This window comes from Microtus pennsylvanicus, chromosome 1, assembly GCF_037038515.1.
Source record: "Microtus pennsylvanicus isolate mMicPen1 chromosome 1, mMicPen1.hap1, whole genome shotgun sequence".
In the NCBI taxonomy this organism is placed as follows: Eukaryota; Metazoa; Chordata; class Mammalia; order Rodentia; family Cricetidae; genus Microtus; species Microtus pennsylvanicus.
Window position 1 is genome coordinate 9,218,076 of NC_134579.1, and position 27,715 is coordinate 9,245,790.

Here is a 27,715-nt window from a genome sequence, read left to right on the forward strand (position 1 = left end):
TTCCAAGCCAGACCAAATGTCTCTCTCTTCCTGTTGCTTGTGGATGCACATGCACAAATATCAACTACGTCTACATCACCATGTGGGCCTGCATGCCATCATGGTTCCTGCTTTGATAGCACTGACCTAAACATCTAAAACTGTAAAAAATAAAAAATAGATATTTTCCTTTATTAGAGTTGTTATGGTAATTGCACCTCTGCACATCAATAAAACACTGACTAAGACAGAAGTTGCTATCAATGTGCAGAATATTGCTGTGACAGGCCGGTCCATGCTGTTTGTTGGTGGGATGTCAACTTTGAGACTTTGGGTGAGGAAAGAAGTTGAACACTTTAAGTAGGTCTTAATGGGACATACTAGTAGTAACCTGGAAGACACTAGGGCTGAGAGAAAAATGACAGACCAGCTCAAGAGCTTTCCGAGGCAAATGTAGAGACCATTCTCATGATATTTTGGCAAAGAATGAATCTGCCTTCTAATCTTGTCCAAAATGTCTGCCTGAATTGAAGAGTTTTGAGTCAATCGGTTTGACAGAGGAGATTTCAAGAAAGCCTAGTTTTGACAGTGTCATGTGGTTATTAGCAGTCACTCTTATGCAGATCTTAATGAAAAGAGTAAACTGAGCAAGAAAAAAAAAAGTACAGTGTGAGGAGGGGTAATAGGAGCACCAGAAAGTGTAGCAGAGATAAGTTCTTTGCTCATTGTATGTGGTAAAAGACGGGAACTTTCAAAATTGAACTAAGTAAATTTTTGCATTTTGATATGGCTATAACCCTATGGGGACAGGGAATAGAATGTGGTAGTTGAATAAAAATGTTTCCCGTACTTGCTGATTTTGTGTGTCAACTTAACACAAGGTATAGTAATCAGAGAGGATGGTACCTCAGTGGAGAAAATGCCTCCATGAGATTCAGTTGTAAGCCATTTACTAAATTAATGATCAGATAAGGAGGGGCCAGGACATGGTGACTTATGCCATCCTTGGGCAGGTGATCCTGGATTTTATAAGAGAGTAGAATGAGCAAGAGAGGGAATGCAAGCCAGTATGCAGTGCCCTTCCATTGCCTCTGCATCAGGTCTTGCCTCCAAGATCTTGCACTATGAATATATTGAACATAAATTTGATGCTATTTTAACATTTTTAATATGGATAAACTGAGTTCATATTGCATTTCTCTCTGCTCTCTGCAAAAACCTTATTGGTGTTTCCTTTCTGTCTGGAACTGCTTGTTCCATCTATTTTAGTTGCTCTGTTTTTAGCTGTTGTTGTTTTCTGTCTGTTTGTATTTTTGTAATCACTTGGTATACTCAGAGCTGCTTGCTGTCCTTTCTTTTAAAAAATATATTCTCTATATTTAGTTCAGTTTAGTATGGTTCTCAGATGAGAAAGAGTGAACCCAGGAATCTTTGCACAAATCTTGGCATAAAACATAGAGCATATTGATGGAGATCCAGAAATTTGAATTCAGATATATCTGGTAAAAACCAAAAAAGAAATGTGTGTATTCATTATAGTTTAAAACAGAAAATTAGCTTCCTTTTTAAATTTCTAATGCAGCCCCTGTATTTGCCTCATGACTGAATATTCATTCTTCTTTATCTTGTTCTGGAAGCTCATAATGTGTTTACTTAGAAATTACTGCAATAGTTTAACTTCTTTTCCAGCCCATAGCACCTAATACAGTTTTGTGCTAAGAGCAGCTATTAAATAAACAATTGATGATTAAATTAATTGTTTCCATTGCTCTTTTAACACAGGAGGCAGTGACATTGGTGATTAGGTTTTAACATTATGCTCTTAGGGAGTTTTAGATATGTCACCAATTTTTACTGTTCAAAGACTTAAGTTTTAAATATCACATTGTCAGCGAAACCCCAGTCAACAAGTATACACACTACAGCACTGAGTATTATCAGAGTCCTCAACATTAGTTTCCATAAAAATGGAACTTTTTCTAAAAATAGATATAATATTATGTACTGGTCTAAACTTGCCTTCCATAATCTGCACTTTTTTTCATATGTACCTTTCTGGATGTTTATTTGAAATGACTGCTTCCATCCAAATCCCGTTACTCCAGTTCTCTGTGTCCTTGAGATTCCTTTATTAACTAGATCATTGTGCTGCATGTTCAGCCCTATTAGGTTTTAGCTTAATGCTATGCTGTTTCACTCAGTGATAAAAGCCTTGTTGTAGTGTTTTTAATACCTGCAGTGCCTCTGTGATTTTGCACAAATTAATTGTTCTTTTGTAGCTATTTCAGCTTTTTAGTACTTTGAAGCTCTTACTGAGGAGATAGACAAGGGGAAACTGGCTTATAGCATGACAGCTTCATTTACATAGGCAATGTGAAGTGGAATGATGAGAAAATTAAATCAGGGAAGGGAAAAAAAATAAATGCACCACTGAAAAACCTCTGTGTTTGACCTGAGCGAATCAGCTTGAGAAACCACCTAAACGGAATGACCCAAATGATTGCTTTGGCCTTTGCTAAAGTTTATTTGAATAATAGACTAAAAGTTTTAAAGCTCATACTCTTTGAAAAAAAAGCTTGAACACGAAAGATTTATGATGGCAAGCAACACTCAGTATGAAACAGGGGATAGCAAGTTACTTATAATATCTGCATGTTTTCCAGAAAATAACTGAAGAACCAACCTAATCGTGTGTCCAGCCTGTTAACGGGAAATAGAGGGATCATGTCCAATTGTCTCTCTCCTCAGCATCTCTGATGAGCTCTCTTACTCACCTTCCCGATATGGGTATGGGTAACTCTGATGCAATCTTCAGACCTTGTCAGTTGTGATTGCACATCTCTTATGTTATTATATGAGGCCCCATGTTCCATTATGAGAAATGTTTTTAATTAAAAATTCTTATAATGCATCATTTAGGTCATTGAACTTGATATGAAGGATCATAAAATGAGCAGAGGAAACATAACACTTGCTTCACAGGCACTTCTAAAATTAGGGAACAAACAAAATCTAAGTATGAAGACACAATTGTCAGTTAGATTTGAGAACAAATTTTGAAATGCTATTAAGGAGCAATTTATAAACTGAGAGAAGGTAAAACTTAATAGTTGAGTTTCTGATTTTCTATATGTGCTTTGTCTGCCATTAATAGTGCTAAGACATTGGGGCAATGAGTACTTTGCAATATTTGTAGGAAACAAGGCTCCATTTCTCAGAAATATTTGGAAGCAATCCTAGTATTATCCCTTTCCAGAATCGGCACTGAGAAGACAATGGTATGAACCATCATCATCCTTTATTATCTTTGATTCTATTCAACGATAAAAAAAAAACAATGATTTCTTGAAATCTGCAGGCAAATTGATGGACCTAGAAAAAAAAAAAAACAGAGTGAGGTAATTCAGACACAGAAAGACAAACACAGTATGTATTCACTCATAAGTGGATATTAGACAAAAAGAAAGAATACATGCTAAAGCCCACAACTCCCAGAGATGCTAGATAACAATTTGAGACCTAAAAGAGACATACAAGGATCCCACTTTAAAGGAGAAAAAGACAATCACTGACTCTGGACTGACAGCTGGGGAACCTACATAGGACTGAACTAGGTCCTCTGAATGGGAGTTACAGTTGTGAAGTTTTAGCAGTTTGTGAGGCCCCTGGCACTGGGACCAGGATTTATTCCTAGTGTGTGAACTGGCTGTTGGTTCCCTATGGAGGGATACCTGACTCAGCCTAAATACAGAACTGAGGGCCTTCGTCCTGCCTAAACTTGATGTGTCAGGCTATCTTGACTATGCATGGGAGGCCTAATCCTCTCTGTGGGATGGGAGAAGGTAGGGGAAGTAGGAGTAGAAGGGAGGAGAAATTGGGACTGGTATGTAAAATAAAAAATAAATGACCACATGCATGCACTTTGCCTCTGATTTAAATTTGTACTGTAGCTGGCAGGAAGCCCTGTGGGATTCTCCCATTCTCCACCATGCTGGTTAGCTTTAATTATCAGCTGTCCAAAACTGAGAAGACAATTTCAATGAGAAATTGTCTACATAGGCATGGCTGTGGGCATTTCTGTAGGAAATGATTTTAATTAATTTAGTTAATGTTGCAAGACCAGCCCAGTACCAAGAGAACCATTGTCTACACGAAGTCTTGAACAGCCTAAGAATGAAGAAATTCCGATGAGTACAAGCATGTGTGTGTTGCCTTCTCATTCTTCTTAACTTGATGTGGCATGTTTGCTGACTCGAGCTACTGACACTGTGACCTCTCCACAGAGATGAACTATAGACTTAAATTGTTTGCTAAAATAAGCACTTGCTCAACAAAATGTATTTTTATCTTGATAATTTATTATAGAAACAGAAATTAAACTAGAACACCATCTTACATTTGGTCTCTCATGTTGGCCTCCTACGTTCTTTGCTTTTATTGTTACTTCGTGTATACTTATGGTTTCATGCATGAGTCTTAGTGTGGGTTATTACTTTTTTTTTTTTTTTTTGGTTTTTCGAGACAGGGTTTCTCTGTGGTTTTGGAGCCTGTCCTGGAACTAGCTCTTGTAGATCAGGCTGGCCTCGAACTCCCAGAGATCCGCCTGCCTCTGCCTCCCGAGTGCTGGGATTAAAGGCGTGCACCACCACCGCCCGGCATGAGTTATTACTTTGAGCGGCAAGTAGTCCATCACTGGCAAACATTATTTTTTGAAGTTTCTGTCTACTTTTTATTCTGTTTCTCAATACAGCATAAAATTATTTGGTGCTTTTAGTCTATATGTTGAGCAATGATACTATTTTTCAAAAGTAAATATTTCTCTATCTCATTACAAATAAAAACAGAAATTTATACAGATGCCTACAAGAGATTTAATTTACAGCATCCCATAAATATTTAACTCTATCATCCACACTTATTGACTCTTCCACTGCAATTTAGACACATTTTCTTTCTTGTATTGAAAATATGTTTTTTCTTATAGTATATTCTGATTATGATTTCCCCTTTTTGAACTCCTTACCACTTACCAACTCACTGAAATCCACATCATTTCTTTCTCTATCATTAAACTGCACATAGGCATATAATAACAACACATGTTCTTCTTCTTATTACTAAATATTATTACTATTAATTTATTGTTACCCTGATAAATAAAACATACAAGCCAGAACACACAAACAGAAGAAAAAAGTACCAAATTAAACATCAAAAAAAAACCCAAAAAACAAGAGAGCAGACAAATATATTTACATACACAGAAATCACAGAAAAACACAAAACAATATATGTTTATTTGTGGTGTGTGTGTGTGTGTGTGTGCTTGTGCTAGTGTATGAACATGCTTTTTTGAATGCAAGAGACCATGGAATTTTAAAATTCACAAAAGAGTGAATTCTAGCCCTTGCAACTAAAGTTACAGTCACTTGTCAATAACTCTGTTGTTGCTGGGAACTGAACTCAAATTTGAAGCATTATAATTAAGCTCATCAATAAAGAATGGGGAGTCAAATATTTGGTGGGGAAGAACCTGAAAAGTCAGAGAACAAACAAAATACCACACAACACAAATCCTCTTCAAAACAAATATATGTTCTTATTTTTTTTTTTGTCTAGGTCTCTGGGCTGTTTTGCCCAGGGTTCATGGCCCTCCAGGTAGGTTCCTTCTCTTGTGGCATGAATCTCAATCTGAACCAGTCGTTGGATGGTCACTTCCACAATTTCTGCACCATCTTGACGCCAGCACATCTTGTACAGAGAACAAATTGTAGTTTGAAGGTTTTGTGCCTTGGTTGGTGCCCCAGTTGGAAGTTCCTCCTGGTTAAAGGAGATTGCCAGTTCCGGCTCCTTATCCTCCACTCCTAGGAATCTTAGTTAGGTTCACCCTCATAGATTACTGGGAGTTTCCATTGCACCTGGTTTCTGGTTTGTCGTCGAGATACCCCTCAATTCCACTTGTCGCTCATAGTAGTCACTCTCCCTCTATGCTCCTCCTCAACTGATCCCTTCTGTTCTTGCCCCCCATCCAGTCTATCTGTGATATCTGTTCTATTTCCCCTTCTGAGAGAGATTCATGAGTTCCTGCCTTAACTCCTCCTTGTTACTTAGCCTTTCCAGGTCTGAGGATTGCAGCATGAGTTAGTCAATGAAATGATCCCTCATGATAATTTGGTATGTTCATAGACAAGAGCCCAGCATAATTGTCATCAGAGATGCTTCCAACAACTGATGGAAGGAAATGCAGAGACCCACAACCAAACATTAGATGGAATCCCAGGAATCCTGCAGAAGAGGGGGAAGAAAGAGTGTAGGAGCAAGATGGGTCAAGGTTAGCACAACAGAACCCAGAGTTCAACTAACCTGGGGTAATAGGGGCTCAAAAAAACTGGACCATACTTAAGGAGGCTATAAGGGACTGACCTAGGCACTCTGATAGTTGTATAATTTTGTCTTCTTGTGGGAATCCTACATTGTGTGTGTATGAAAATGGGGGTGTGGAGTGGGAGTTATCCCTGACTCTATAGTCTGCTTTTGGGACCTCTTTCCTCCTACTGAGTAGAGTGTTCTCTAGTATTAATAGAGTGAAGATACCTGTTTTGTTTGTTTTTTTTTTTTCTCACTTAACAGGCCTTGTTTGGTCAGTATCCCTGAAAGGCTTGCCTGTTCTGAATGGAAAAAGAAAAGGAATTAAGAGCGGAGGAACTGAGAAGGGAGGAAGGAGGGAAGTTGCAGTCAAGATAGAATATGTGAGAGAAGAAAAAGAAAGAAAGAAATATGTGCTCTTAACCACTGAGCATTTCTCCAGTCCTTTTAAACACACCTCCAATGCAGAATGTCTCCATGTGATCCTCCATGTGCAGAATGTCTCCATGTGATCCTCCATGTGCAGAATGTCTCCATGTGATCCTCCATGTGCAGAATGTCTCCATGTGATCCTCCATGTGCAGAATGTCTCCATGTGATCCTCCATGTGCAGAATGTCTCCATGTGATCCTCCATGTGCAGAATGTCTCCATGTGATCCTCCATGTGCAGAATGTCTCCATGTGATCCTCCATGTGCAGAATGTCTCCATGTGATCCTCGGGTGCCAGACATGTTCTTTTAGAGAGGCAAATAATGTCTCCTCCTTATAACTGGGGTTTCCTTGATCACCCTTATTCACATGATCAAATATATACATGTCTGCATGTGCTTACACAAATATGTGTGTGTTGAGCAAAAATGTTTGTTAGTTAGATAAAATAAAATAATTATAAAATATAAATAGTACTTCATTTTGATTTCTGTGATGTCAAATTTACTGATGGAGTCACTGATTTGGAAAAACATGCTGGTAACACTTTATGTTTGCTTTTACAGGCTCATTTTTTTTGGAACATCCAGAACAACAGACACTTTGTTAAAAATCAATTAAAAGTGATATTTGTTGAGTTTTAGTGAATCAATATCATGTTCTAAACTTGCATACTTTAGTTACATAATACCCAAGTTTTAAAGTTACTTTCCTGTCAATTAAGAAAACACATAGATCACTTTTCACAAGAAATATTTTTAAATTTTTCCTTATATTATGGAATTATAATTTTAATTCTTTCCAGTCAGACCATGAGCATACATCATTCAAGCATTAATTTATCAAGTTTATTGTTTCACTTCACTGTTTTCAAAACAAAGTTGCTACACTAGTGTTTCTGTAACTTGGAAGTCAAATTGAAAGAGAATTTGGAAAATGGTAAGAAACACCTTGAGCTAACTATAATGAGGTTTGCCTGAAAACTCTGAGTGTAGCTTAAAATTGGGTTCTTATTAAATCATATTCAAAGAAAAAGATAACAGTATTTTATTGAAAAAAATCTAAATTATTAACATTTTTAAAAAATTTATGGGAGAGGCAGTTGTTTGGGAAAAGAAAAACTCTCTGTGTTTAGTATTATTAATGTTCATATTCTCTTTCTTGAATAGTTTCCACTGAGTTTCAGAGTTTTGCAACGTAACTGTTGATAAAAATGTACTTTATAAAAATATTAAAGAAATAAAAAAATTCTTAGTATAGAATGAAATTATTTGCAAAATATATCAGAAACTAATGCAAGCTGAAAGGTATTGTGTAATAGGTGAGTCCTGTTACTAATTAGAAATTGGAGCCGGGTAGTCCTGGAGCACACCTTTAATCCCAACACTTGGGAGAAAGAGGCAGGCGGATATCTGTGATTTAGAAGCCAGCGTGGTCTACAAAAACTAGTTCCAATACAGATTCAAAAGCTACAGAGAAACACTGTCTCAAAAAAAAAAAAAAAAAAAAAAAAAAAAAGAAAGTACAGAACAGACAAAGAAAAGAAGGGAAGAATGAAGGAAAAGAAACTAGCTCAAGTTCTTTGCCTGCTTTATGTAGTATATGGTAGTTTACACCAACTATGAATTGGACTAAATCTACCATTGCCCATTACCTAGGAGACAAAGCTCTAAGAATATTGCAGAGGGATTGTGTAAATCAGTTTAATCTTTATCTGAACTAGGTGAGTTGAGTTGCGATGATTTTCCCTTTATGAGAGCGGTGCTATTCCATGAGCTTCTCTGAAAACTGTAAAGAGAAACTGAGGTGAGCATTTTCATTCTTTTCAGTTCGCTGCCTGTAGATACACTGTGATCAACGGCCTGATGCTCCTACCATTGCAAGATCCCTGACTTGAAGATTGTACCTTCAAACTGTGAGCAGAGATAAACCAGTCCTTCCTTTCTTTACTCAGGTATTTCGTCTCAGCTGTGAGGAAAAGTAACTGATTGATAACTATATGGCATTATTTACATCAGTATTTACACTATGGATTTTACATAGGTTTAAATAAGACTCTGTGTGTGTGTTTGTGCGTGTGTGTGTGTACCTGCAGCCATGCCACAGTTGATGTGTGGAGGTCAGAGAATGAGGATGACTTTGTTGAGCCAATTATTTCCTTCTGCCTTTACATGGATTCCAAATTTTAAACTCCAGTCTTCAGTGTTTTGTGCCAAGCACCTTTTCCCATTGAGCTGTTTTTCAGGGTCTACAATCATGCTACAGTTGCAAAAGTTGCATAGTTTCAGCAGATATTATTAGAGTTGTTAATAAATGGTCAATAAGGAATCAAACCATGTTGATTCAGAGCAAGCTAACCTTTATTGTGAATTGAGTACTTTCATATTTGACAGAGCAAATAACAATAGCTTTCCCAAGGCTTTCAGTGGGCTACAAGTAAGCCCATCCCTTATTTGGGCTGAGTGTGGTGAATTATCTCATACAATGAACTCAGTCTGAGCTTTGGCTTCCTAGATGATTGAATGAATCTCCACTGTCATTAGCTACATGACTGTTTGCCATGATTTAAGCTATATATTGTTTGTTTTCATACTAATAAGGTTGTACTTCCAAAGGAACTTAAAGTCAAAGGGATCCTTGGTGCTCCTTGTCTCCGGCTTGGTACCGAACTTGTTATGGAATATTCTTCCTCCAGTTATCTGGCTATCCCGAGTTTTACCTCTGTCAGTTCATATCTGTAACAGTTCATGTCTATTTAGAAAGCCTTGTTTCATTGGTGCTCTTCATTCCCAAATTTTATCATATTTCTGCCTGGTTTCCTGAGCCCCGGGGAAAGCAGTTTGATGCACATATCCCATTTAGGGCTGAGGGTTTTAAAGTTTCTCACTCCCTGATGTAGGTGTATACAGCAGGTATCAATTACTGCTCAGGAAGCCGATCCATCAGACACATGGGGAGCACCACCTGGCAAAGTTATGTGGTCACTGGTTGAGCAAAGCAGTTTTACTGTCTCTAATTTCTTTCATGAGTCACTTCATTTCTCCCCTAAGATCTTCATTTCTTCTGTAATAATTAATAGTTTTGGGTGTATTCTCCCTGCTTGTGTGTTTATCTCATGTATACATTCCATTTCTTGGGCACACATATAGCTGTGGATGATTTACATTATGATTCTGCTTAAGTTATATGATATTGATGAACAGAAATAATACTAGGATATTTTTTCATAACTCAGACTGACATATGAAAATTCTCAGTAAAAAAACAACCTTTTATACAATTAGCCAAGACCTCAGCAGATTTAAAGCATTTTGGTTGTTCCTAGAGACACATACACAAGATCATTTCCCCAGGAGTTGTTTGCTGATTCAAAGTCAGAGTTCAAAGCAACTTTAGTCTGTACATACTCCTTACTGTTCAAAGTCTAGCTAACTAATTTTTATTGTTAAGTCTTGAGTTACAACATCTTTTTCTGTCTGGGAACTCTAAACAGCTTAGAGCTACATGAATGGGTCATCGTGACATTCCTAGCCTGAGAGAAACTATGTGACTTAATTTATGTTTAGATTTTAGATCGGACCCTGTAAATCAACCTCTAATATTCCAGACTTTGGCTGTGACAAGGTAGAAGCAGCAGAGAGGAGCAGCAATATTGTGAGAAGGCTGGTGTAGGAGAGACAATGTAGAGATGAAGAAGAGTGAAGGAAGTATGAGTGTATGAATGAGGGAGAGAGACCGAGTAAAGAATGAAGGACAGATATAGAATGAGTTTGTGAATGAGTGTGAGAAAGAGAGCAGGGTGTAGGAACTACTGCTACACAGAGGAGCTGGAGCTAGGAATTGTGTAGCGTGCTGCACGGTGAGAGAATATGTAAATGAGATGGTAGCTGTGACTGTGTGGACATCTGTGACTCTGTGGATGCAAGGAGAAAGACACTGTACACAAAAGAGATCTGGAGGGGAAATGTATGTAAAAGAAAGTTGTGTAGTCATGGGAAAAGAGATGCATACTGAAATATGTCACTGGGCAGAGGAATAATAAATGCTTGTATGTAAAGAGAACTGTCTAAAAAGGGAGATTATTTAAGTTAAAGTAAAGGAGAAGCTTACTATCAAGAAAGTGTGTGCTTGTTCCTTTTTTCTTAGGTTACCAGCAGAAAGGTGTCTACTCCTCAGATAGAAAAGTCTAGGACCTGCTGCTTTTGTGATTTTTCTCACACAACCTGGTGCTAACTTCTGGGGGTTGGACCCTCAAATAGTCAGCAATAGCCTGCACTTCCTCTGACCACCTATCTCTGTTTGTTCCCATCTTCAGCTGGAGGAAGAATCTCAGATGATGGTTGAGCAAGGCACTGATCTGTGAGGATATCAGAGAGCCTTCAGGAGTCATTTTATTGCTATGTTCATTTAGCACAACAATGGTATTTGGATGTCCCCTAAGTCTATGGGCTATCTAGTCTCAGGTTCCTCGAAAGGTAAACACAAACTCAAACGCAAATTGTTTGATCTGTAATGATGATTTGCCTCTAAAATAGGTTAGTGCAATAGTGGTGCAGAGCTTGCTGGATTAGCAAACAATACTGATAGATTTAAGACCCACTCCATGAAATAAAATAACTTTTTTTAAATTGATTTTTTTATTGAGCTCTATATTTTTATCTGCTCCCCTTCCTGCCTCCCCTTTTGCCTTCAACTATCTCCCAAGGTCTCCATGCTCCCAATTTACTCAAGAGATCTTGTCTTTTTCTACTACCCATGTAGATTAGATCCATGTATGCCTCTCTTAGGACAAAATAACTTTTCAAAGTGATTTAGTTGGTGTTCTATTTTATTTTTGTAAGTCTGTGTATCTGTGTGTGTATGTCTATTAATCTGGGCATATGAACATGTGTGTGGATTCTCATGGAAGTAAGAAGAGTGTCAAATTCTTCCGGCATTGAAGTTACAAAGTGCTACTCCTCAAGGTTAGTTCTGGGAATCTAATCCCAGTCCTCCAAAAGGGCACCAATGATTTTTAAGAGTTGAAAAATCTCTCTAGCTGTAAACATAAACAGTTAACTATTGAATATAAGTGATATCAAATATCTCTTAATCAGAAAATAGTAGGTGACTTGAGTTAATTATCTATCCTGTCCTTTCCTCAAATAAGACCTGGGTGGTAACTATCCATTCTCATTCTCTCTGGATACTGTTTTTCTTCCTGTGCCCTACTTCTACCATGGCAATTTGTTGTTGACTTGAATCCTCTGAATTTCTGGGTCTTTTACACATCATTCAATATCTTCCTGATCCTTAATAGGTCTTATGAATTTATAGATATATCTTTAGTGACTTGATAACTCTTCTTAGAAAAAAAAAATCAAGAGTTCTCAGACAAGCATGTCTGTAGTAAATGGAGAGGTTTATTTGAGGACATCTCTGTAGAGATGATGGCTCATGCCCCTACACTTTCTAAGAAACTCTTTTACGTTTTAGGAAGACATGAATGGCTTCTGGAAACAGACTAATTCCTTCAGTCCCATCTGGTAAACAGAACTCAAGATTCTTCTGCTATATATCCCAAATTTTGATTAAAGGTTTTATTTTTCCTTTGAGCTATTGACCTCATTGTGGGTGAGAAATCCATTTCCAGAACATATCAATGGGGATTTTTATTAGCATCTGTGGATGTTTCTTGTCCTCTGCCTTTGTCTGAAAAATCTGAATTATTCTATCATAAGAAAAACTTGACATTTGGTTCAACCTTTTGAAGGTCAAGACCCCAATCTTCTGTTTTCTTTGTGTTACCATATAGTAAGCATTAATCAAGATGTTTCCTAGATACTTTACTGTAAAAATTTTAATATATGCTGTACTAGTTCAGTATACCTTCAGAATGCCTGTTTCAAAGGTAGTGAATATTACTAGGATTAATAAAATTAGACTTTGCTCTTTATAAAAAGAAATTTTTAGGCCCTTTGAAGGAACGGAATTTATACTAAGGATACATAAAGCTGGAAAAAATAGAACCATAAGGCTGAAATAGAAACAGGAGGTTTAGTCCCAACTATTCTCTTGTCTTTCTCTACTTGTTGAGATGATGAATTATTCTATGTGGCTCTAGAGACATCTTGAAAAGTCAGTGCTCTAAGACTCCTAAATGTTTTTGTATTCCTACTAGTCTTCTGCTCTCTCTTCCTTTAATTTCTGTTCTATTATCACATCTGAGTATCAGTGCTTTTAGTCAACTAAAACACAATGTTACAAAGAAACAAAAAGGCCTACCTCATGCTGTGAGAAAAATCCGTTTAAATGACAAACTCCAAATGTATATAACTATTGCATGTATGTCTTTCATGTGTATATTTTCCCCTTAATTTTTTTAATTGTGGACATCTCAACATGCAATGTCAATGTATTTAAAAAGACTGTTTCCTAAACTTGTAGCACGATTAATAAATCTTAGAGACAGAAGTTGGGATTCAACCTGAAAGTCAGCAAAACAAATCAACCAGCCACAGACTTTTTACCTTTACCTCATTCTGAAAGGGTGATCCTGCCTCCAGAAATCTTAGAATGAGACTGTTTATAAGAGCTGTCTGCTCCCATTTTACATTCCTCTCTAGTGCTAGGAGTAAGAGCATGTACAACTACTACCCAGATTCTATGGCAAATAGTGTGGCTACTGGGATTAAAGGTGTGTGTCACCACTGCCTGGTCTGGAATGAACAGTGTGTCTATTTTATTCTCTGAATTTCAGACAAGCTTTATTTATTAAAATATAAATGAAATATTACTACATAAACTGGATCAGTTTCCCATCATAAAATAATCTTCATTCATTCCTTCATTTTCTTTCTTTCTTTCTTTCTTTCTTTCTTTCTTTCTTTCTTCCTTTCTTTTTTTTTTTTTTTTTTTTTTTTGAGACAGGGTATCTCTGTAAGTTTGGAGACTGTCTGGGAATTAGCTCTTGTAGATCAGGTTGGCCTCAAACTCACAAAGATCCACCTGCTTGGGATTAAAGGTCTGCGTCACTCCTGCCCAGCAAGACATTCTTATTAAAGACCCAATCCTCCAACACCCAGTTGGCTCCATAATTATGTTTATCAATGAGATGATGAGAATACCCATAATATGAAGTTCCTGAAATCCGAATTTCACTGAGGCTTTGCATTGCACCCAATAGATATGAGATTCTTATTACACTTTACCAAGAATAATTATTCTGAATTACTCTGTTTACGTTGCTGAGTTGCATCTTTAACAGAACCCTTTCAAATAGACAGGGTATGTGCTGTATTCAAATCTGGAAGATAATGAAATTAGGTCCAGAGAGTTTAAGTGACATTTTTAAATACACTGAATACCTCAGAGATAAAACACAGGGCATCTGAATCCAGCATCCTTTTTTTTTTCAACTAAAGCTTCTGCTAATTAAATCTCATAAAGTCAGCTAATGTGGGAGCTTTCAAGGTCAAATAAAGAGGCTGTGATTAAGTGTAATTTCAAATGGTCAGTTTAAGAGAAAATGATTTGTTACATTGTTGAAAACAAGACCAATTAATTAATTGTGACTGAGGAGAATGAGCATTAGGATAGAAAACTGACTTTACTAATAATTTCAAATCAAATATTAGAAGCATTTTCATGAACAAAAGCTTTTGAGAGCACCAGACAAAAAGCAATACATCTGTTCAGTGATTTTTTTTCCTCAAGATCAAAGCAGAAGCAAAATTTCTATGCATTAATTTTATTTCACTAATATTTCTTTAATTCTTCTCTGAGAAAGAGTACTGCCCTCTGTAATATAAAGACTGAAAAGGAAAACAAATCCCTTTGCAACAGACATTGCTAACAGTAGACTAAACCCATTATCTTATGCTTTCCCTCAGCTACATGGCTAGAGTTTATCTGCTTTTCCCTTGCTGAGATAAATCTACATTCTCTATAGTTGCAGTACATTATATTGATTATTAGTTTGGCAGGATCTAACATCACCTGAAAATAAATCTTTGGGTAGGTCTGTGAGGGAATTTACATATCAGTCTAATTAAGGTAGTAAGAACCTTCCTAAATGTGGATACCATGACACAGACTGATTCTGAACCATCTAAAAGGTGAAAGAAAGCAAGTATAGCAAAAGTTCTATAATGCCTCTCTTTCTGCTTCTTGGTTGAAGATTGAACATGGCCAACTGAGTAACACCTCTTCCACCATGCTTTCTCCATTATAAGGGACTACACTCTTGATCTGTGAGTGAAAATATACTCTGACTCCATTGATTTGCTCTGTGCTGGTATTTTATCACTTTGAAGTAATGATAAAGTAACCAATACAAATATATAAAGAGTGAGAATCAGTAGACAATCAAATTAATGTTGGAGGTTTTTTTTTTTTTAAATTTTTTGATTGTTGGTTTGCCTGTAATTGAAGGGGTTCCCAGGACATGAGACCTTCAGGGGTTAATTCAGAAACAACCATGACAAATTGATTTTCATTAAGTGTTCTAAGTGAAAATGTCAGTGTCTCTTTACGTATAGCCTTGAAGATACCTTCTCTCTATAAAATCATGCAGAATCTTTGCTTTATTCCTAATTAATGGGAATAGAAATGAATACCATCAATTTAACACCAAAATTTTCAGGGTCAAAATCTTGTGGTCTAGATCCTTGCATAATCAAGTGGAGTTCTGCATTGATGTATGAAGAACTAAGTTGTGAAGTTCCCTGGCCATATCTGCTAAAGAATGGTAGGAGTAAAAGGAGAAAGGGTAGATGCGGGTTTAGATAAAAGGTGTAGGGAGAAAACAGAGTGAGAGAAAGAAGGTGTGGTGTAGGAAGTCCTTCTTTCTATGTGTTGCTTTCATTGTTTTAATACCGAAACTTGGCCTTTTGATAGGGCAGAACTTAGATAGTTGGGGAAAAGAGAACTGAATGCAGATGCCATGGATCTCCTGTCTGAGACTGACGCAGGTTAGGATCTTTCCCGGTAAGCCACGACCTCATGGTGTTATACAGATTATTATAAATGGGTTGAATCAAGATGTGAGAGTTAGCCAATAAGAGACTAGACATAACTAAGTGCCCACTTAAAGAAAACAGAGAAAGCTTACATTGGGGACTTAACAGCACACCTGAAAGCTCTAGAAAAAAAAAAAAGAAGAAGCAAACCCGCCCAGGAGGAGTAGAAGACTGGAAATAATCAAACTGAGGGCGGAAATCAACAAAATAGAAACACAGAAAACAGTCCAAAGAATCAGTGAAACAAAAAGTTGGTTCTTAGAGAAAATCAACAAGATCGACAAACCCCTATCCAAACTAATTAGACGACAGAGAGAGAACACGCAAGTAAATTGATCTTACTTGAAATGAAAAGGGGGACATAACTACAGACACAGAGGAAATTCAGAAAATCATTACATCTTACTACAAAAGCCTGTATGCCACAAAACTGGAAAATGCAAAAAGAAATGGACATTTTTTTAGATAAGTACCATATACCAAATTTAAACCAAGACCAGGTGAACGATCTAAATAGACCTGTTAGTAGCGAAGAATTAGAAACTGTTATCAAAAATCTCCCATCCAAAAAAAGCCCAGGACCAGATGGTTTCAATGCAGAATTCTATCAGAACTTCCAAGAAGACCTAATACCTATACTCCTTAATGTATTTCACAATATAGAAATAAAAGAGTCATTGCCAAATTCCTTTTATGAAGCTACAGTTACCCTGATACCAAAACCATGCAAAGACCCAACCAAGAAAGAGAATTACAGACCAATTTCACTTATGAACCTCAATGCAAAAATTCTCAATAAAATACTGGCAAACCGAATCCAAGAACACATTAGAAAAATTATCCATTATGATCAAGTAGTCTTCATCCCAGAGATGCAGGGCTGGTTCAACATACGAAAATCTATCAATGTAATCCAGCATATTAATAAACCGAAAGAAAAAACATATGATCATTTCATTAGATGCTGAAAAAGCATTTGATAAAATTCAACACCCCTTTATGATAAAGGTCTTGGAGAGATTAGGGATACAAGTGGCGTACTTAATATAATAAAAGCAATTTACAACAAGCCAACAGCTACCATTAAATTAAACAGAGAAAAACTTAAAACCATCCCACTAAATCAGGAACACGACAAGGCTGTCAACTCTCTCCATACCTCTTCAATATAGTGCTTGAAGTTCTAGCAATAAGACAACATAAGGGGATCAAGGGGATTCATATTGGAAAGAAAGAAGTTAAGCTCTCGTTATTTGCAGATGATATGATAGTATACATAAGCGACCCCAAAAAATCTACCAAAGAACTCCTACAGCTGAGAAACACCTTTAGTAATGTGGCAGGATACAAGATCAACTCCAAAACATCAGTTGCCTTCCTATACACTAAGGACAAGGAAGCAGAGAGGGAAATCAGAGAAGCATCACCTTTCACAATAGCCACAAATAGTATAAAATATCTTGGGGTAAATCTGACCAAGGAAGTGAAAGATCTATTTGACAAGAACTTTAAGTCTTTGAAGAAAGAAATTGAAGAGAATACCAGAAAACGGAAGGATCTCCCTTGCTCTTGGATTGGGAGGATTAACATAGTAAAAATGGCAATTCTACCAAAAGCAATCTATAGATTCAATGCACAAAACTCAAGTCCAAATGGATTACAGACCTCAATATCAGTCTGAACACACTGAACCTGATAGAAGAGAAAGTGGGAAGTACTCTACAACACATGGGCACAGGAGACCAATTCCTACGTATAACTCCAGCAGCGCAGACATTAAGGGCAACATTGAATAAATGGGACCTCCTGAGACTGAGAAGCTTCTGTAAAGTGAAGTACACTGTCACTAAGACAAAAAGGCAACCCACTGACTGGGAGAAGATCTTCACCAACCCTGCAACTGACAAAGGTCTGATCTCCAAAATATATAAAGAACTCAAGAAACTAGACTGTAAAAAACTAATCAACCCAATTATAAAATTCTGGCAGTGAGCTAAACAGAAAATTCTCAACAGAAGAAGTTCAAATGGCCAAAAGACACTTAAGGTCATGCTCAACCTCCTTAGCGATCAGGGAAATGCAAATCAAGACAACTTTAAGATACCATCTTACACCTGCCAGAATGGTTAAAATAAAAAACACCAATGATAGCCTTTGCTGGAGAGGCTGTGGAGAAAGGGGTACACTCACCCATTGCTAGTGGGAATGCAAACTTGTGCAACCACTTTGGAAAGCAGTGTGGTGATTTCTCAGGAAATTCGGGATCAACCTACCACTGGACCCAGCAATTCCACTCTTGGGAATATACCCAAGAGATGCCCTATCATAAAACAAAAGTATATGCTCAACTATGTTTATAGCGGCATTTTTTGTAATAGCCAGAACCTGGAAACAACCTAGATGGCCTTCAACGGAAAGAATGGATGAAGAAAGTATGGAATATATACATACTAGAGTACTACTCAGCAGTAAAAAAATAATGACTTCTTGAAATTTGCATGCAAATGGATGGAAATAGAAAACACTATCCTGAGTGAGGTAAGCCAGACTCAAAAAGAGGAACATGGGATGTACTCACTCATATTTGGTTTCTAGCCATAAATAAAGGACATTGAGCCTATAATTCGTGATCATTGAGAAGCTAAATAAGAAGGTGAACCCAAAGAAAGACATATAGTCATCCTCCTGGAGATTAACTTTCATAGGGCGATGAAAGCAGACAGAGAGAGAGAGACCCAAATTAGAACACTGGACTGAAATCCCAAGGTCCAAATCAGGAAAAGAAGGAGAGAGAGCACGAGCAAGGAACTCACGACCGCAAGGGGTGCACCCACATACTGAGAGATTGGGGATGATCTATTAGGAACTCAACAAGGCCAGCTGGACTGGGTCTGAAAAAGCATGGGATAAAACCAGACTGGCTGAACATAACAGACAATGAGGACCGCGGAGAAGTCAAGATCAATGACACTGGGTTTTGATCCTACTGCACGTATGGGCTTTGTAGGAGCCTAGGCAGTTTGGATGCTCACCTTACTAGACCTGGAAGGAGGTGGGAGGTCCTTGGACTTCCCACAAGGCAGGGAACCTGGACTGCTCTTTGGGCTGATGAGGGAGGGGGACTTGATTAGGGGTAGGGGGAGGGATATAACAGGCGGTGGAGGGGAGGAGGCAGAAATCTTTAATAAATAAATTAATTAATTAAAAAAGAGAGAGAAAAACCCAAAAAGACTAGACATAATGGGCTAGGCAGTGATTTAATTAATACAATTTCTGTGTGGTTATTTTGGGGTTAAGCTAGCTGGGCACTGGGAATGTGGCCCTGCTCCTCTTACTACAGACCTGAAACCGGTCTGTATGTAAAATAAATTTTAAAAATTGATAAAAAGATCACTAACTTTCATGAGTCCACATTTTAGCTATCTTTTCAAAACAGACAATTTTTCTTCTACTTTGAATTATGGACACTTAAAACAGCAAAAAACAAAATAACTTATAAAACGTAATTAAAATAGCATCAAATTGATTTTTGAATTGAATAATACTTGAAATGAAAATATTTTTCTTCCTATATTTATATGTTTGAAGATAATTCATAGAGATGTGATTGCTAAAGAAACATATGATGGTTATTGCTAATAGTTTCTTGTTTATCCAAGGTAAGTAAGATTATCGTGTTAAGTATATTTATTATGTTGATTTTTCTTTAGTAAAGGATAATGAAAGGAAACAGATATTTTAAAAGTATAAAAAGGTATATTATTCACCATCAGAAAAAAAAAACAATGACAAGAAAGGATTTTTGATTTAAATACAAGCAATTTAAGTACAAGGTTCACAAAAGAGTTCATCAGTTCATGGTGTCCTGTGGTTCTTTTTTTTTTTTTTTTTTTTTTTGCACAAATAAAAGCTCTGTTGCTTTAAAACATCATTAATTGTGTAGAATTATTTCTACAAGCTAGGTAATTATTTTGTCAGTTCTATTTATTTTTCTTAATGGTACCCATCCCTCTCCCAGCAAGAACTGTGTAATTCTAATATTACTTGTCTCATAAAGCGTAAGAAATGGCTGGATGCACTGAATACCAGGATCCCTCGTTGTGATTCCGAATAATGAAAAACTCTAAGTTATTGTTATAGCCATGGTACTTTGATTTATTTATTTTTCAAAAGAAAACTATGCATACTACAAGTGAAATACATAATATCTGTCTTAAGATCAGGTATATTTATACTTTTTTTCTTATTTTATTAGAAGAAATTCCATAGGAATACATCACCCAAAATTTTCAAAGATAAAAATTGCTAGAGATTATTCAAAACTCTATTTATTAAAGCTATTCAACTGTACTATTGCATCACTACTAAAAGATAAATTTCTTAAAATTTAATTTTAAAAGCTGACATCTTTCAGATGGTAACACACTTGTGGTTGATTTTTATTGTCAAACTTTAGACATGAATACTTTCCAAATAACAAAAAAATTCGCAAATTTTTATGTATAAGTGTCTTCTTAAAAAGCAAATGTAGACTTAAAGGATAAACTCTAAACAAAATAAAGTAAAACAACGTACATATAACATATGGAGAAGATTTTCAGGAAAAATCAAATGTTTCGTGCACATTTTTCATAATGTGGTTTAAATGGACACTCTCAAAAAAATAGTTTTATAAAGTAGCACTTCTTGCTTCAAAATATACCTGTACAAACTATGAGCTTTTTACTCAGTATTCCTTGGCAGTGGAGTCAGTGTTTGTATCACTCCTGCCTCCAGAGCGTCTTCTCTGGACTGATTATGCACACAGGTATGCACCGCAGTACATCAGAACATAAATAATAGAGCAAAATGTTTGAACAATTTCCTATCTCTAGAAATTATTTAAGAAGCAGAGGCCAAAAATAAGGAGCACACATTGAGGAATGTGCAGGTTTAAAATTTTAAAATGTGTAACCTTAATACATGAGAACATACCCAACAGGATAACCAATAAAATGATAAAAATGTTTTTAAATGAGTTTTATTTATATATTAAATAAAAAATAACTTAGATTAAGACAACTACTAATTTGTTTAGAACTGACAAACTATAAATTCACTAAACCTATAACCAAAATCAATAAACTTTATATAAGAAAAGAGAAAATTACAAAGCATTACATTATAGTAAAGGGAAAATAATATTTTATGTGTAAATTATGATTAGAATATGGAGTTAAGACTAATTACCCATAAGAAAAGAACTTATAACTAGAAAAGCATTATTTATGCTTAGTTGAGAAATATGCCACATTTGTAAAAAGCCAGGAAATATTTTATCTAGAATTTTTAAAATGTATTTAAGATAAATATACTACCAAATGAAATAAAACAAGTAAATAAACCAGTTTATTTCATTTTACTTTAAGTAATAGATAACTTGATAGGCTTTTAAGTCTCCATAGAAACATATATTCGTCCTAAATATGAACAGTACAGACCTCTTCGTGGGGTGGACCCACAGACTGAATAACAAGGAGAGAATTAGAAATAGTCTCTGTGCTTCCCGACTTTGGATGACATATACTGACCACTTGTTGCAAGGAGGGGCCACTTGTCTGTCCCAGTCACCCAGAATCAAAATAATCACACAGAAATTATATTAATTAAAACACTGTGTGACCCATTAGTCCTAGCTTCTTATTGAATAACACATATTAATTTAACCCATTTCTATTATTCTGTATATCACCACTTGGCAGTGGCAGAGATTCTGCATGTCAGACTCTGGTGACTCCATGGCTTCTCAATCTCCACCTTCCTCTCCCAGCATTCACTCCAATTTCTCCACCTACCTAAGCTCTGTCCTACCACCAGGCCAAAGAAGTTTCTTTATTCATTAATGATAATCACAGCACACAGAGGGGACTTCTACATCACCTCCCCCTTTTTGTTTAAATAAAAAGGAAGGTTTTAGCTTTAACATCGTAAGTAATATTACATATAACAAAACAGGTATCAAACAAGAATTACAGTTGCAATATTTATATATACTTTATCTTTTATCATAAATAAGAAAAACTATTACTATAAATTCTTCAACCCCATAGAGACTCCAGAAGGACATATTACCTAAATAAACAGGAAGTGCAATGTAAGCAACTTCCAAAACTCTAGAATTGACAGAGACTTCTCGATTCCTGGAAAGTTACCCTAAGTTCTTCTGTACTGCTGGGGCACCCATCAGTACAGACCCATAGTATCCCAGACTTTCCATGAAGCAGGTAATCTCTAAGGAAGTTTCACCTATGCCATCAGTTTGTGTGTGTCGTTTTTCTGTGTCCTGCAGAATGTCAAGCAGATACTTTCATGAAGCAGGAACTCCGAAGAACAGTGTCACCTTAGGCAAGCACTGTAGTCATTTTCCTGTGGGTTCTGCATGTCCAGATTCTGCAGCCAGGCAAGAGCAGTTTCTTGCACAAATGGCTAACAAACTCCATAAGGAGCCTCTTCGATGCCCATTATCTTTTTGAAGTAGCTTGGTACTGCCAGGAACAGATGTGTCTGACTGTCATATAAGCCTTACATTCTTAAACATTTTAAATGCCATTTTCTTTAGTCTTTGAAGGGTTTGAAGAACACCTATCTAACTGAAATATATCTCTGTACATCTGGAAAATCTAACTAACATGACTATAAGCTTGACTATTACAGATGATTATCTATTAACTTATATTTCTTAAGTATGCATTTTTAAATGACCTACACAGACACAATACGTTAATCAAGAGCAGAAATATATAAAATTTACCATATAACAAAACTTACTGTAAATTTTTGTCAAGAAACCAAGATCCATATCAATGCAAATTATTCAAATCTATATCATATCCCCCTTTAAATATAAACAAACAATTATAAACAATATCTGGGAATATGGGCATAGTTATGTTCATACTAGTTCCTGCTGTTTGGAGATGCTGTTAATCAGGTATTTCATGCTCTATTCTGTGTGCTAGGTTCATCTCAGTCAGCAGTTGGGTGAAGTAATTTTTGAGGGGGTTTATGGTAACCTTTCAGAGGGGGATGCAGTGTATCAAACCATATTGGTCTGGGAGCAATCCACAGGTTCTCATCTTCTATGAAAACAAAAGATGAACCTCTTTCCCAAAGAAACATATCCTTAGATCCAAATTTTGGAATCAAGATACATTTATGTTGTTTTAACTTAGCATTCCAACAATGAAATGTCTCTCTCTCTTTAGTTCCTTCACAGTCAAAAAATTCAAAGAAAACACAAAAATAAATATAATTCAGACTCTCTGTGAATTTTCCGTTTTAAAATGGCTTATTTTTTCTTTATTCTTTTTAACCTATGAATATCTGTACTCAATCTCTTTAAAGATTTTACCTTATTTTAAGGCATTAACTTTATTTTACAACTCTCTATACTCTTTTTCTTCTCTCTTCCAAGATGTCTACATACATTTATCAAACACTATGATACACCTTGATTTGTATTTATTGCATTATCAGTAATTTGTTTCATGGCAGTGCTTGCTTGCCTGCCCAGTCTAGCACTTAAGCTATCACATTATTATGGTATATATAGTATTTCCTGCTCACTCAGTGTGGTCTATTATGAGTAGAGCTGCTCACCACCTCTGAGAGACATGCACAGTGCTCCATCTCAAGGCACACAGCCAGTCCATGCTGCCATAAAGCAACCTGCAGCAGTCTGCTAACAAACCCCACTCAAATGCTCCATCTCCCAAAAGAGCCAGAGGTTGCACAGGGAATAGAGCTCAGAAAGCCAGCATTTTAAAATGGCCATGGTTTTTTTCATGCTATGGCTGAATCAGGAAAATCTCTCTTAAAGGAGAAGCCACCAGCAAACAGCAAGAAGATATGTTGAACTCTGTAGTTTATTTTTTGTCTAGAATTCCTTTTCAAGCCCTTTCAGGGTTTACATAGATTTAGTTAGCCACATGGGCACCAATTGTTGCAAGGTGGGGCGCTTGTTTATCCCAGCCACCCAGAACCAAAATAACCACACAAAACCTATATTAATTAAAACACTGCTTGGCCCATTAGCTCTAGTTTCTTATTGGATAACTCTTAAATTAATTTAACCCATTTCTATTAATCTGTGTATTACCACATGGCAGTGGCTTACTGGCAGGGATCCAGCATGTCTGACTCTGGTGGCTCCATGGCTTCTCTCTCTCTGCCTTCCTTTTCCAAGCATACAGTCCAGTCTTTCCCTCATACCTAAGTTCTGCCCTACAAACAGTCCAAGACAGTTTCTTTATTCCTTAATGTTAATCACAGCACAGAGAGGGGACTCCTACAACAACCACCTTTAGTTTCTGCTGTCATATCTTGCTGCTTTAGTGGATTCTATATGGGAACTTAAGTTCCAAATAAATTATTCCCCCTCAAATCCACTTTGCTACATATTTGTCAAATAATGTCACAATTAATTAATCAACCATAAAACTATACTTTTACTCTGATTGCTGCATTTCTCTCTTTATTTTAATCAGTATTTGCTCTTTGGTTGTTGAACCCAGAGTCACCCCTGCTGGGCAAGCACTTTAATAGTAACCTGAATTCCTATTTCCTACCTGGTTTTATTTTGAGGCATGGAATTAATGTTGCCTAGATTGGCTTGGAATTTGATATGATTCTTCCTTAGAGTAGTCATAACTACATGATTATAATTCTAAATAATTTTATGTTTCAGTTTTCTGGTTGTTATTATTTTTAGTAACAGAATCAAACTAAATACTTATTAAGAGAAATTTTACCCACCACAAACTTACAATGGTCACTGAAACATTTTCTTGTGACCATACAATATGACCTCTCCCTCTCAAGATTATTTATAGTATGCATACAGTCTGTGCATGGTGCCAGTAACTGTTGCTTCATGCTGTAGCCCATGTTGGCATGAGGGGTTCCCTTAATCTTTTAGGGACCTATCTTGAGGAAATCCAGATTCTTGACTTCATTGCATAAAATAATATTTGAATTTGAAAGTATAAAGCAGATCTGGGGTTAACAAAAGGCATTTAACATAGATTATAAAGATAGGGATTAGGAAAGAGGTTCTGGGTAAGAAAGTAAGATATCTAAATACAAGAGTCACAGTTCACTGTAGACATATATACTATATTGCTAGATTTTGAAGCTACTGTCTTCAAATGATTGTTACTAACCTAAAAAGGGTAACAAGACTCCCAAGACACAGCCAGTGGATTTACAGTTGGTAAAATACAACTCTGGATCATGGGTTGCAAGAAGTTAGAATGTCTCCACTATAAACAATGGTAATGTTCTTCATTGGGAGATTTCAAAATATAATCTGGGAAAAGTTGGAGGGTTTATATCACATCATATACATTCAAGTCCCAGTCCTCATTCATTCCTATTTTTATATAAAATAGCTATGTATGAGGGAGTAATATTCCTATATTGGCAACACTCTCACAAATATTTTTAGTTGCAACAGAAGTCTTGCTTTTACACTGATGAAAGGAATAAATGTGATTTCCCAGTATTTATGTGGTTTCTTTTCTTTCACATAAACCTATAGTTTCACTGTCTGTCTATTCTGTCTTACTATCAGCAGCTAAGCCTCATCACAATCTCCTGCTAAAATACTTTACTTGGATTGCTTCTATTGTTTTTAACTTAATTCTATACAATTAAAATGCAAAGAAATTATAAGTAAAGCTTATATAGCTTCCATGAAGGGTTGACATGTAAAATATTTACTGAACATTTTCCTAAATAGAGCAACTTATTTGCTACAGAAATATATTTTTATGTACTTGTTTGTTTAAAAAAGATGGTAGCGAGGTATTTTTGTCAAACAAGAAAGTTTCTGGAAATTCTAAAGTTGTAACACGAGAGCCCAGTTGCTTGTTGGGGTTTCTGTTCTGCCCAATTCCCACAGTCAGTAACCCCCCAAAGAAAATCACACAGAGAGTCTACGTTCTAAAACTTATTGGCTCATTATCTCAAGGCTTCTTATTAGCTCTTGTAGCTTATATGAACCCATTATTCTTATCTATGTTAGCAACATGGCTTGGTACCTTTTTCAGCAGAGTAGGTCACATCTTGCTTCTTAGGTGGTTGAAACAGGACTGCGAAATGGAGCTTCCTTTTTCCCAGAATACTCCTGTTCTCATCTCCCTGCCTCTACTTCCTGTAAGGATGAACTACCTATACTTCCTGCCTGGCCAATCAGTGTTTATTTAAAACATTATTGACAGAATACAGACAATTCTCCCACACCATAAAGTCATATAGTAATTTTTTTTTTTACATTACAGGAAAATAGTCTCAATTTTATTATAATTTATAAAAATAAAACATTCTTGTGACATTTTCATTTAACTCATATTTAACTTTTATAATCAAGCATAATTCTTAATTGAGAGTACAACTAAATATTTAAAACTACTATTATCAATGTGTTAAATGAGAACAATATAAAACATCTCTCTCAATATTTTTATCTATGTCCATGAATTATTACTGTTCTCAGGTTGTCCAGATGACAGTGTAGAGACTATCCTGAAATGGAACCTATAGATCATCTCTTAAAAACTTCAGAAAAGCCGGGCGGTGGTGGTGCATGCCTTTAATCCCAACACTCAGGAGGCAGAGGCAGGCGGATCTCTGTGAGTTCGAGACCAGCCTGGTCTCTCCAGGACAGGCTCCAAAACCACAGAGAAACCCTGTCTCAAAAAACCAAAAAAAAAAAAAAAAAAAAAAAAAAAAAAAACCTGCAGAAAAGTGCTTGCTTCAGCAGCACATATACTAAAATTGGAACAATACAGAGAAGATTAGCATGGTCCCTGGGCAAGGATGACACGAAAATTCGTGAAGCGTTCCACATTTTTGTGAGCGGAGGACAGAGGAAAGGCACCAGTTCTGTGTTCTGCACTCAGGTGAAACACCGTAAGGGCTCTGCGTGCCTGCAACCTGTGAACTTCGCCGAGTGGCATGGTTACATTAAGGACATTGTAAAGGATATCATTCATGGCCTGGTCACAGAGCTCCCCTCGCCAAAATACCTTTTCGTGATCCCTGCCTGTTTAAGAAGAAGACGCAGCTGTTCATCACTGCAGAGGGAATCCACACTGGGCAGTTTGTGTACTGCAGCAAGAAGGCCCAGCTGAATATCCGCAATGTTTTGCCCGTGGGCACCATGCCTAAAGGTACTATTGTATATTGTCTAGAGGAGAAGCCTGGGGACAGGGGCAAGCTGGCATGAGCCTTCCCGGAACTATGCCGCAGTCATCTTCCACAATCCCGAGACCAAGAAAACGCCAGTGAAAGCTGCCTTCAGGGTCCAAGAAGGTCATTTCCTTGGCCGACAGAGCTGTCGTTGGTGTTGTGGCTGGTGGGGACAGAATTGACAAGCCTATCTTGAAGGCTGGCCGTGTCTACCACAAGTACAAGGCCAAGAGGAACTGCTGGCCACGCGTACACGGTGTGGCCATGAATCCCGTAGAGCATCCCTTCGGAGGTGGTAACCATCAGCACATTGGCAAACTGTCCACTATCCGAAGAGACGCCCCTGCCAGACGCAAAGTGGGTCTCATTGCTGCCTGCCGGACTGGGCGACTACGTGGAACCAAAACTGTACAAGAGAAGGAGAACCAGAACTCAGGAGCTAATAAAGTGTGTCCTTTTGGGGAAAAAAAATCAGAAAAATAAAATAAGAAACAAAAAATTTAATTTTTGAATTTGGAGCAGAGAATGCTATAATGTTGTCTCCTGGACACTACATGGTTTTTCATACACAAACCTCACAGCAACACAACAATCACTTTCTGACAAGAATTGCCCAAGATTGGGACCAGCAGCATTCCAAAATAGATAGAAAAGGTGTGTATTCTCAGACTTTCTAGAAAACTATAAAGAGTTAAAGCTTTCAGTGACCAT

The 27,715-nt window shown here is 36.7% G+C and overlaps 1 non-coding gene and 1 pseudogene across 1 annotated transcript; both read left to right on the forward strand.

The window, feature by feature from the left end:
* The first annotated feature begins 184 nt into the window (after positions 1-184).
* On the forward strand, positions 185-27,487 carry LOC142837845 (large ribosomal subunit protein uL2-like; annotated as a pseudogene).
* On the forward strand, positions 26,561-26,667 carry LOC142842747 (U6 spliceosomal RNA). The gene has a single exon (XR_012909428.1). It is a non-coding gene; the product is annotated as a U6 spliceosomal RNA (small nuclear RNA).
* Positions 27,488-27,715: the final 228 nt, after the last annotated feature.